A 13,447-nucleotide genomic window follows, 5' to 3' on the forward strand; every position below is an offset into this window, starting at 1 on the left:
TTTTACAATTTGTACAGTGTGCTCTGCTGCACCATTCGAAGCAGGGTGGTACGGTGGAACCTTGGTATGTTTCACACCATTTTGCTCGTGAACTGTGCAAATTCTTCTGAACAAAATTGTGGTCCATTATCAGAAACAATTTCTTCTGGGAGGCTAAATGAAGAAAATAAACTTTGTAAAATGTCTAATGTTTTATTTGTTGTTATTTTCTACATTGGAAACACCTTGACCCACTTCGAATGGCTATCAATCACAATGAACAATTATTTTCCTTCTAGCTCAGCAAAATCAATATGTAGCCTTTGCCACACCCTGGGAGGCCATTTCCATGGCTGTAATGGTACTGATGGTGGTTGTTTGCTTACCGATTGACATGTTGTACGCTGACTGATGATGTACTCTATATCTTTATCAAGACATGGCCACCATAAGTAACTGCGTGCAAATCTTTTAGTCAAGCACATTCCTAGGTGTTGGTCATGGAAGTCTCCTAATAATTTGGACCTGAATTTATTTGGTATAACCACTCTTGCACCCCACATGATATAATCTTTATCGACTGGTAATTCATTCCTATGACGAATGAAGAATGGATGAATATCTTTGTCTATTACCTGGTTTGGCCATCCATTTGCAATATACTCATACACCTTTGACATAACTGGGTCACGTTTGGTTGCTCTACCAATCTCTTCAGCTGCGACAGGCAGTTCATCAATGTATGAAAAATAGAACACTTCTTCCCTATCAGGTGTAACTTGTGATGGGGAAGGCAATCTAGACATAGCATCAGCATTACTGTGATCAGCTGATCATCTGTATTCAATATCATATGTATATGCTGACAAAATCAAAGCTCATCTCTGCATTTGGGCTGCAGCTAATGTTGGAACTGGAGACTTTGGATGAAGGATTGCTGTCAGGGGCTTATGGTCCGTACGATGGTAAACTTACGACCATATAAATATTTGTGGAACTTCTTGACCCCAAAAATTAATGCCAAAGCTTCCCTTTCGATTTGCGCATAATTATGCTCACTGTCACTGAGAGTGCGTGAAGCAAAAGCAATTGGTCTCTCCTCCCCACTATGTAGCACATGAGAGATCACTGCCCCAACTCCATACGGAGAGGCATCACATGCTAGCTTGATCTCTTTGGATACGTCATAGTGAACTAACATGGTGCTCTCTACCAATTTGCTTTTAAACTCCTTGAATACTGTATCGCATTCTTCTGAACACTTCTAATGGACCTGTTTTTTAAATAGTTCATTCAGTGGATGTAATATTGTAGCCAAATTTGGTGGAACTTCCCATAATAGTTCAAAAGACCCAAAAATGAACAAAGTTCAGTGGCATTCTTGGGAGTGCATTTCTGATTGCATCCAGCTTTCCCTTGGTTGGATGTTAACCATCTTTGTCTACTCTGTACCCTAAGTACTCCACTGAGTTTTGAAATAACTCATATTTGCGAGCAGACACTCGTATTCTGTGCTTCTCTAGACGTTTGAAGACTTCATTCAATATGTTAATATGAATTTGCCTATTTGGTGCCGAAATTAGTATGCCATCTAAATAACATACTACCCCTTCAATACCTTGCAAAATCTGGTTCATCACCCCTTCGAATATGGCAGGCGCAGAAGACACTCCAAATGGTAGCCTATTAAATTGATATAGGCTTAGATGAGTATTTATAGTCAAGCATGACTTGGACTCCTCATCGAGTTCAAGCTGTAAGTAGGCATTCGTAAGATCCAACTTTGAGAAGATCTGACCACTCATCAGTGTTGTGAACAAATCTTCTATATTTGGCAATGTATTTGGGACATTATCCTCTAGAACCTGATTTACGGTTACTTTCTAATCACCACACAATCTTACCTTACCATCGGACTTAGGTACAACAACAATGGGTGTAGCCTAATTACATCACTCTATCTTAGAAATAATGTTCTCAGTCTCCAGTCTTTTGAGTTCTTGCTCAACTTTCTTCTTGAGTGCATATGGTATGGAATTTGGCTTGTAGTAAACCGATCTAACATCCTTCTGTACCCTGACACTCGCCTTGAAGCCTTGGATCGGACTGCCTGTTTTGCAGAACACCCTCGGATAATTCTTGATGACATCATCCTTTGACGCAAATCTCGTTTCAACACAAAAAATCTCACTCCAATCCAGCTTCAGTGATCCCAACCAATTTCTTCCTATTAAGGCAGGCTTGTCTCCTGCCACTACTATTAGAGGCAAGCTCTGAACTTGATCCTTGTATTTCACCAGTACGGTGATACGACCTACCACAGGAATGTTCTCGCCCGAGTAGCCTCGCAGCTCTATCTTGGATTTCTCCAGTGGGAAATCACGCAATTTGTCGAGGTATAGTGACTCTGGTACTACACTCACGGATGCACCAGTGTCGATTTCCATGGGTATCTTGATTCCTGCAACATCTATGTGGATTATGATACTTTTAAAATCGATGTTAGTTAACCTCATGCTCCTGATGATGTTTAGCTCTAACATCTCCTCATCCTGTTGTTTTTCTTCCATGCTATGTAATCTCTGGGGATGTCTACTCATAGCTTTGAAAGCTGGTTTACCCTTCAGTTGGCATGCCATCGCAAGATGCCCAGTTTTCCTGCAGAAGAAACACTCTGCCTCACATATGGACAACTTAGAGCAATGTGTTGTCCCAGGCACCGATAGCAGGACTTCAATGCTCTGTTACCATTTCCAGTTTCTGAGACTTTGGGGCCCCACCGCCTTTTATTTTGAACCTGCAGGCAATTCACCTCGGTTATCTGAGGACTGCAAATAGTATGAAATTCTCAGGAATATTGGTTGGCCTTGCTCATTGATATAGCTGTCTGACAAGCTAAACCAAAAGTCAAGTTAGGCGTTGTCAATAACTTTCTTCTGATTGCATCATTTTTCATCATCACGCAATGCTCGGTCCTGAAAGTTTCTGAAATTACAGAGAATAGATAGCTTTTTTAATGCTACAAAGTACTCACTGATATTTTCTTCGGCCCTCTGATTTCATATTCCGAAATGATAACTTTCAGCAATTTCTAATGGCAAGGGGCTTGCTTCAGAGTTGTGTCCTTTGGCTTGTCAGGCACAAGTAAAGTTATCAGCATTTCATATACCTCGGGCCCTGCTTCAGTTAAGAAAATCGCCCTTTTATGTTCCAACACCACCCGGTTCTGGTTTTCATTAGCGGGGACTACGATTATATTATTTGCGGTGAAAAACATTTCTAGCCGATCCACATATGCTCTGAAACTTTCACGGTCACATTGAAATTCCCCCAAATGCCCCATCACTCCCATAGGCGCGGCCATCTGGACTCTGGCAGTTCAAACAAGTATGCTTGTAATTTACCTCAGATTTGTAGCTGTTAATCAAAACAGAGAAGCTCTCAAAGTCTCTCTGTCGGCTGGCTGAATCCTCCACCAACAAAAATGTCAGCATTGTTTTATACGATTAATCCCATTCTCGCCACTATTGTGACATTTCCAGAGAGCACACAACACACACAGCTTTTAAGATGGCAGCTTCCGGAAGTCTCTTTGTCAGGTGACCTGGGTTCTTTATTATTAACAGCACTAGCTGCAGTAACACAGGAGTCCACAGTGTGGAGCTACAGACATTACAGCAAGGAGTGGGGGAGAGATGTATTCATTAATATTTGTACACTGATCAAATATGATGGCAAAAAGGTTTCCTGTTTCTGTGGCATGAATGTCCCTCCTGCTTCTCCTCCTCTTCAGGGTGCTACTGCTGCTCCTCTGGCAAATACAGGCAGGAACACTTCTGCAAGTATCTTCAGGTGGGGCAGTACCAATGTGAAGATGGCATGTGTCTCTGGTGGAATTCACCAACATGACTTCCCTATGTTCTACTTCCTGGATGCAAAGTTTGAAGTGGAATCCCCAATGGGGAGCTCACCTTTGTGACTTGTCGGATAAGTAAGGGTGGGGGAGAGACAAGCGGCCCCACAAGGAGTGGCAGAAGATACAATGTAATGTAGCTGGCAGTAACAAAGAAAAATACAAACAGCTGTGGGGAAATAAGGATTTTGTGATGCTCTAACATATCTGTGCTTAGCTCTTTATGTTTATCCAACATGGAAATGGACGGACACAGTTACCCTAGCAATGCTGAAACTATTTTGAAAGCAGAACACTGAATTTTTTGTTGTGCTTTTGGAAACAATTTCAAAAGATAGAACCTTCGAGCTGTGGTTCAGGAAGTTAGCAATTCAGCTGAATCATAGTCTCTGCAATGTAATAATCAGGAGCACAATGCTGATCATATTGCTGCCCTACAACATAGCATATGGAGTAACTCGGTGCTGCTTCTGTCCTCAGGAGCAGTTTAATATCACCAAACCATTACAAACAAATGAAATTTAATATCTCTCCAACTGGATTTGTAAAAAAAACAAAGCCAAAGGAAAGTCAGAAATTGTTTTTTCCAGCCCACGCCTAATTTTTTTTTTCTTGTACATCTTGGTTTATTGTGCCCAATAATCTAGCAATATTCTGCCTTTCTTTCTCACCATTTGACCTACGTTGGCCACCATCTGCATTCATTTTATTTGGCGTTTACTCTCAGTTAAATTGTTAAGATTTTCTGACACTAGGCTGACGGGAAGTGTTATTTTGGACAAAAGCAAAATACTGCAGATGCTGGAAATTGGCAATAGAAACAGAAAGTTCTGGAAACATTCGGCAGGTCAGGCACAGCATCTGTGGAGAGAGAAGCAGAGCTAACGTTTCAGGCCGGTAACCGTTCGTCAGAACATCGACCCAAAACATTAACGATGTTTTTCTGGAGTTCATCGGCCCAACCTTTGACCTCCGTCTGAAAGGGGGGTGGGGTTGGGGGCGGCGGGGGGGGGGGGGGCAGTGGCGCAGGGCAAAGGCGGGGAACAGCTACATTACCTGCCCATGGCCAGCATCAGGAGGCCCAAACCATTTTTGTTCAGACCTCATTTGACTGATGCTGGCAAGCTGCAGGTGTCAAATGGGCACCCCACTGCAGCTCACTGATTGTGGTTGGGGGGGGGGGGGGGGGCAACTCCCATGCTCATCCAATTGGTAGGTGGGGGGGGGCGGGGCAACTCCCATGCTCATCCAATTGGTAGGTGGGGGGGGCGGGGCAACTCCCATGCTCATCCAATTGGTAGGTAGGGGAGTGGGGGGGTGGGTGGGGGGGAAGCTAAGGTTGCTAACACTGGCTGGACGTATTCCTGGTGGTTTCATCACATGGGGCCAAAGAATTGCGGTCAGAGGCTTCCCGCGGGCGGTTGTATCCGACTGAATTTATTTTTACAATTGTACCTGGTGGTCCCAGCGGAACGAACACTTCCGGTCCAAGGCCTAAATGCACAGCTCAGCTGCAGAGGCCCACACATCCCAGGAACATAAGTGCAACCTGGGATCACATGGGCCTGGACCACCAATGAACATGGGGTATTCTCATTGATAAAAATGGTGAGTTCCATTTGTATGAGCTCCCCTTACTATCAATGAGAATACTCCCAGAAACACAACACAATAAATAAAAAAACACCTCACATATTTAAAATGAATTGAAATTGAATTAAATTAAATGTTTTTGAAAACGTTTTAAAAATGTTTTAATGGGTTTAAAAAATAGACTTGCCTTAATGGACAGGGTTTTTAATATAAAAATTAGCGACAAAATTTAATTTTTCTATATTTTAAACTTTTATACTTTCATCTGCTTTTACAAGGCATAAGTGTTTTAAGGACATTCGCTGGGCAAGAGTTGGGCAAATAGCCCAAATCTCTGCCCGAGAAAGCTCCTCTCCCAGGGATGCATACCAGGCTTAGGCACATGCTCTTTGTGTGCCTAAACCTGGAAATTGCGGGGCCTCTTCGGGTGCGTACGCACACAGAGAGGCCGCAATATCAGGGCCATGATCCCTTGCCTCCAATTGCCTTGCCCCCACACTCCCACCATTGGTCGCCCAACACCTCATATAATACACTTTAGGATAATAATTCAGAAGGACATAAATATGACAAAGACCAGGTAGAGAAATGCCGATTTTTGCGGGGCTGGGAATAGAAATTGGGAAAATAAAATGGACAACAATATTGGACAACAATGATGTAAAACAGCTTATGGTCTACAGGGCAGTAGTGATAACTGCCCTCCCATATGGCTCAGAGATATGGACTATATACAGCAGACATCCCAAAGCGCTGGAGAAGTACCACCAGTGCTGCCTCCGCAAGATCCTGCAAATCCATTGGCAGGATAGATGCACCCACGTCGTTGTTCTCGCTCAGGCCAACATCCCCAGCATCAAAGCATTGACCATACTTGATCAGCTCCATTGGGCGGGCCACATTATCCGCATGCCTGACATGAGACTCCCAAAGCAAATGCTCTACGCAGAGCTTCGACACAGCAAGCAAGCCCCAGGCGGATAGAGGAAACGCTTCAAGGACACCCTCAAAGCCTCCTTGATAAAGTGCAACATTCCCACCGATTCCTGGGAATCCCTGGCCCCACTGCCCTCAGTGGAGGAAGAGCATCCAGGATGGCGCTGAGCACCTTGATTCCCATCGCTGAGAATAAGCAGAAACCAAGCGCAGACAGCGGAAGGAGAGTGTGTCAACCCAGGCTCCCCACCCACCCTTTCCTTCAACCACTATTTGCCCCACCTGTGACAGAGACTGTAGGTCCCGCATTGGATTCCTCGGTCACCTGATGATGATGAGAACAGCAGTGGGAAATATTTAAAACAGTGTTCAACAGAGTCCAGGAAAAATATATTTTGCTAAAAAACCAAGAGCAAGCTAAACACTAATGTGACTCCACGCATGAATAAAGATATAAGGTAAATTGATGATAAAGAAAGAGGCATACATTAAATACATGGACAGCAGGGCATAGAAAGCGTGACAAGAGAGAATATGAAGAGGTTAGGAGAGAAGTCAAAAAAACAATTAGAAAGGCAAAAAGGAATTATGAAATTAAATTATCAAGGAACATAAAACAAAATAGTAAAATATTTTACAAGCATATCAATAAAAAAAGGAAAGTCAGGATGGGAATAGGGCCACTAAGGGATGGACAGGATAATACCACAGGCAGCAATAAAGAGAGGCAGAAATATTAGATAATTACTTTGCTTCATTATTTACCAGGGAGACAGAACAGGTGGACATGTCATTGGATGATAGGATTAGAAATGAGATAAGTGTATTTTAAATAAAAAGAGGAGAAAAATTTAACTAATCAAACTCCGAGGATAAAAGTTCCTGGTTCGGACAGATTACATCTGCGCATTTTAAAAGAATCTCAGGAAGAGATAGCAAAGGCATTACTACACCTATTTAATAATTCATTCGAACAAGGTGTAGTGCCAGAGGACTGGTAGCTAACGTAACACCTATATTTAAGAAGGGAGATAGAACATGTCCAGAAAACTATAGACCAGTCAGCTTAACATTGGTGGTAGGAAAAATAATGGAATCCCTACTAAAGGAGAAAATAAAAGAACATCTAGAAACCAAAAGTATAATAATGAATAGTCAGCATGGATTTTAAAAGGGAAAGTCTTGCTTGACCAACCTCATTGAATTTTTTGAAGAGTTAACAGAGAGAGTAGACAAGGGTAATGCAGTAGATGCAATTTATCTAGATTTTCAAAAAGCCTTCAATAAGGTACCACATAATAAACTGATGAACAAGATCAGAGCACGCAGAGTCAGGACACAAGTAGCAGAATGGATAACTAGCTGGCTTCAAGACAGAAAGCAGAGAGTAGGGGAAAAGGGTAAAGGTGGGAAGTGATGTTCCACAAGAATCAGTGCTGGGACCACTGTTGTTCACAATTTATATTAATGATCTAGACTTTGGAATCAAAAACGCAATTTCTAAATTTGCAGATGACATCAAATTGGCCGGGGTGGGGGAGCGATAGTCAATACAGAGGAGTACTGCAACAAGTTACAAGAAGATATTAATAAAGTTGAAAAATGGACATATAATTGGCAAATGAAATTCAATACAGATAAATGTGAGTACTACATTTTGGTAGGAAAAATAGAGAGGTCACATATTACTTGGAAAATACGAATCTCAGTGAAGTAGAAGAGTAAAGGGATCTCGGAGTGCAAATACACAACTCACTGAAACTAGCGACACAGTTTAACAAGACCATAAAAAAAGCAAACCAAGCATGAGGGTTTATTTCTAGAGATATAGAATTGAAAAGTAGGGAAGTTATGCTAAACTTGTATCGAACCTTGGAGTACTGCATACAATTCTGGTCGCCATATTATAAAAAGCATATAGAGGCACGATAAAGGGTGCAGAGAAGATTTACAAGGATGATACCAGAAATGTGCAGGTATACCTATCAAGAAAGGATGAGTCGGTTGGGTTTCTTTTCTCTTGAAAAGAGAAGGCTGAGAGGTGACCTAATAGAGGTCTTTAAAATTATGAAAGGTTTTGAAAGGAGTGGATACAGAGAGTGTTTCCATTTGTGAAGAAGAGCAAAACTAGAGGCCAGCAATATAAGATAGGTACCAAGAAATCCAATAAGTAATTCAGAAGGAACTTCTTTACCCAGAGAGTGGTGAGAATGTGGACCTCGCTACCACAGGGAATGGTTGAAGTGAATATTATAGATTAATTTAAGGACAGGCTAGATAAGCATATGAGGGGGAAGGGAATAGAGGGCTATGATGATAGTTAGGTGAGGAAAGATGAGAGGAGGCTCGAATGGAGCATAAACGTCAACATAGACTGGTTGGCCTGTTTCTGTGCCGTATATCCTATGTAATCCTATGGAAAGCGTAACCATCTTTGCATCGCACCACCTCCCCACAGCAAGTGTAAAATGAACAGACTCATCGTCACTTGATTGGATGATTCTTGACTAGCGGTCAAACAGCCAACTTGCCCTTCTCCAACTAATAAATGAAAGTGCTCAAAGAAAATGAAAACAACATACAGTATTTTTTAGTACCCCTCCTGGGTTGCTCAGAGCTCAGAGCACTGTCCTGTAGATTCAGCTTCAATTCCTGGAGACATTTCAGGCCAATCCTGGAGGATTGGCAACCCTTTGGGGAGGCAGGGAAGGTGATCCTGGGGAGGGACATTGAACATGCCAGCAGTGGGCCGGGTCATAGTTTGAGCTGCCTCGAGTGGTTCCTTTTAAGGACCGCTGGTTAGGCCGCTCAATGCCTGCTTAAAAATGGGTGGAGCATCTGTGGCGCACTCTCCGTCCATTTGTGCCTGAAAATTGCAATTGGTGTCCCGCAACTAGTGTAGGAACCCGATTTTGTATATTTAAGCAGCATCCCACCAGAAACAAATGGGCACACTGAAAATTGCACCAGGCGGGTCTTGGGAGTCAGTGAGGCGGCTCAGGTGCCCCCTACCCCTGATTTTCAACTGCCAGTCACCCGTTTTTCAGGCAAGAAGTGGGCGACCAACGGTTAAAAATTACCCCTCAACTGTCTAGACAGCAGTGGCAATGGCTGGTTTCTGTGCTGTAAATGTTATGTACTGTGTGATATGTCACATGTAATGCCCTAAAGTGACGAGCCTTTCAACTACAAGCTGCTCGAAAGCCACTCTCAGATTCTGAGCTAATGCCTGCGTAGATTCCAAGGTCTTTTTCCTCGCTCCCTTATCATTCCGAGTCATATATTTTCCGCATACAGAGCCTAATTGGCACCACATGGTACTTCAGTTATCATTGCTAATTTCTTTTAATAGCTGTGATGATAAATTTCATGAAATAAAGCCACCTGACTGAAGCTCAGCCCTCACTGAGTGAGCTGCTCGCCGTTAAATGGGATTGCATTCTCCTCATTATGCAATGGCTCTGTGATGAAACCAGAATTTTTTTTTTGCAAGTTATTAATGGAATTTGAACTTGCATAGTAGCAAATTAACAAAGCAGTGCAGCGTGCATGTAAGTGACAGCTGGGTGATTAATATATGATGGCTGCAAGTAAAAGTGCAATGAAGTATCCAGCCTGTTAACCCTGCAGTACTTTGCATTTACCCTTGCTGGTGCTTTACATAGGGGTGATTAATATTTTAACTTAAGATGCTTATTCCAAGATGTGTGGTCTAGGATTGTGAAGAGATTTTTCATCTTGCCATGTGTGTGATTGCAGCATTTAAACTCGTTTAATAAAAATATTTTAAATCTCTCATTTAAACAGGACATGTGTGACCAGCAATGAGATGATAAAGCTTGTTAAATTCTTTAAGTCGTTTGGTCAGCTTCATTCCTCGTATCTCACTGAGTGTGATCATCTGTACGTATTTCCGGATTAGTTTCCACTGCAGTTTTTGTAATAATTGAAATTTAAGACGTGCTGTGAAGAATCTTGGATTACCTGATTTAAGTAGAAGGTTGTGTAAAGTGAGGGAATAGCGTCTGCATTGATCCCTATTGATTGCTGGACAGATTTTGAATTAACATCACGGGTAACATGAAAATGTTTTTGCTTAAAAGCTGCGGGACTGTTGGAAATAAGCGTGTGGTTTTAGCACTGTGTCAATCTTGTCCTTTACCACATGGCCCCATGGGGTCTACTACATGTGGTATCCAAGGTCCTAGAAAGCTCCCAGCTGTATCAAGTCAGTAGGTAGGATGCTCCCATTTCATCCTTGGACATGTTGAGATGACATTGTGATACTTGCATCTCGTATGTGGGGGTGGGTGGGCAGGTAGGGCAGGAGACATTAACTGAAATGTACCATAACCCACTACCCAATAATTAGAAGGGGAAATTATCTCCCAGGTAAAGATCATGCAGGTGAGCGTTAACCTTGCTGGCAGATCAGCCTCCTCTTATACACCCTGGCCAATTTTCCTTTCCATTGACTTCAATTCTCACATTACAACAGTGGCTACACTCCAAAAGTACTTCATTGGCTGTAAAGTGCTTTGAGACCTCCGGTGGTCGTGAAAGGCGCTGTAGAAATGCAAGTCATTTTTTTATGGTGGCCAATCCGTTATCGCCTGTTTTTCACCCCCTCCCCTCGGATTCTCTGTGTTTTGGGTAAATCTGGAGAGAAGGAATCTGCAGGCTCACATCATCTGCAAGAAGCTAGCCCCATCAATACACATCTGGGAGACGCTATCCAAGGTCAATCACACGTTCAGCCCATGGAATGATAGGGGAGCTGAGGGTAAGCACCATGCCATAGAGGGGAGATTTGGCCATGGAAGCAGCAGACTAGTACATAGTGTATACTCCAGGCCCTGTCCATAGACCACCTCTCTCCACACTCTCGGATTGATCCCCTCAACCTAACATTCTGCGAAAAGAAACCTATCTTTCCCTTTCAGTTTGGTGAGGCAAAACTGTAGAAGCTGCATTTCTCAATGTACAATAACTGGGAAGAGGCAATTCTGATCGGGCAACAGATCCCCTTGAAATGGTCATTCCCGGGGAGGATAGACATTCTTTTTTGACTGAATAACAAGGAAGATACGTACATGGAGTTTTCAAAGTTACAGCAAGGGAGTGGGAGAAGATCTGAGGAAATCCACCCTCCCTGCCTCCCATGTGAATCATGTTCCAAGGTCTCAATCGCTTTGGATCATTGCTGCCCACAGCGACTGCTGTTTGAGCTGACTAATTTGAGCGGAATGTTATTTTTTTGTTTAAAATGTGTTTTCGCACCTTTCTGTATTCAGCTGCTGTTTTAGGTGCGTGAGAAAAATCACTCCTTGCACTTGGTTTTGGCAGTAATTTGTGTTTTCATCGGGCAGAATTGAGACTTGTTTATTTTTGATCTTTTATTGTTTCATTGCGCCTGTGGGAAGGGCAGGAATTGTGATTCGGCACTACCTAATTTGTTATACAGAGAAAACTGCGCTTCAGCGAGTGACCTTCAGACACTGGATTAAACTCTCTCGTATTTCCACTCCATATCCTTGATAAATACTAACAGGTTGCCCTTGCTTGAGATGGTTCAGTGACTTTATCCAGTGAGTACTGAGTCCTACAGGCCCCAGGAAGCTCCCAGATTCAGTTGCCATTTTGTGCTGAGTTCAGTTGATCTCAGCCAGAGCGTTGCTGGGAGTGATGGTGCTGGACTCCATTCCTCAGGATTAGGGAGGGGGAATGTTGGCCGGTGATCCTGCTCCTGATTGCTGTCTGGCGACACTTGCAGCAAGTGTCATATATTGGCTGTCACATGAAGAGATCAGAATGGTGTGATGTCTGCCTTGGTAAAAACAGCATTACTTAATCACTGCTGAAGCTCACACGTGAATAATGCTGTCACAAAACCAATCCAAAGTAGTCTTTTCAGCTGCTGATGGACCTGCTGTGTGTTTCCATATTTTCACATTTCATTTCTGAATTAGTCTGTTGGATTGCCTGCAGTGTTTTGTGATGGGGCTTTCGTGAATGACAAGCAGCTGTAGGGGTAATATAATGGCCAAATTACCCAGCAAGGTTAAGAGTTCTCACCATTAATTATAGTGTTACTATAGAAAAGTGCAACTCGATCCAGCAAATATTGTGAGCAGTCGGCGAAATGTAGCTGCTTTGTTATTCTGGGTTGTCTTTCCTGGATCAGAATACTTCCAGGCTAAAAAAAAATCTGGAGAACAAATGTATATTGGGAATTGCTGTTACTGGGAGTAAGTTGAAGCTATTGGAGGAGTGTTGGGTTCTTTGTGCGGACTCTGCAAGAAAACTATTACAAACTGAGAGCTGTTAATGTGATTTTATATAATGGGAGGGAATGCTGAGCAATTCTTGTAACGCAAAAACTGTGTCTAGCTTTGGCAAGCAACAAAATGCAAGGTGCATCTTCAAAGATATTTTAGGATATGCATAGTGTTCGATTATTCACAAGAGACAAAGTGCTTGCGGTTTATCAAGGATAAGGTCACAAATGAAATAAATCCCTCAGAGTTGACAGTCGCTTTAACCGTGTCTTTGGGAACAATGGGGGCTAAATTGCCCTGCGCCCTATTTGGGGCGCACAATTTCAATTAAGTGAGGATTTAGCGCCCGGCGCAGTGGGCTGCTAAATCTTGCTGAATTGGGTACTTGGAAAGAGAAAATGTTGTGCGGCGGTATCGGAGGCAGGAATGGCCAGCGTGGTGAAGGTGGGGCGCGACGCTCAGCACTGCGCTGATGACTCGGCGCGGACATGCCACGTCGCGCTGAAGCATCACAATGTCCCTCCCCTTCTGCAAAATTGGCTGACAAAAAAAAAGATGCCGGCCGCGGCGCAAGGCCCTCCCCTTTAAGGGCAGCCGGGGCGCCCCAGCCACCACAGTTTCGCGCCCCGCAAAGCTGTCATTGGCATCGCTCCACACCCACCTTTCGCTCCCACAGTGCAATTTCCCCCACGGGGCGCAAAGTATTCGGGCTGGGCCGATAAGGGGTCACTGTGTGGCAATAAGGTGT

The sequence above is a fragment of the Pristiophorus japonicus genome, chromosome 8 (genome assembly GCF_044704955.1).
Source record: "Pristiophorus japonicus isolate sPriJap1 chromosome 8, sPriJap1.hap1, whole genome shotgun sequence".
Lineage (NCBI taxonomy): Eukaryota > Metazoa > Chordata > Chondrichthyes > Pristiophoridae > Pristiophorus > Pristiophorus japonicus.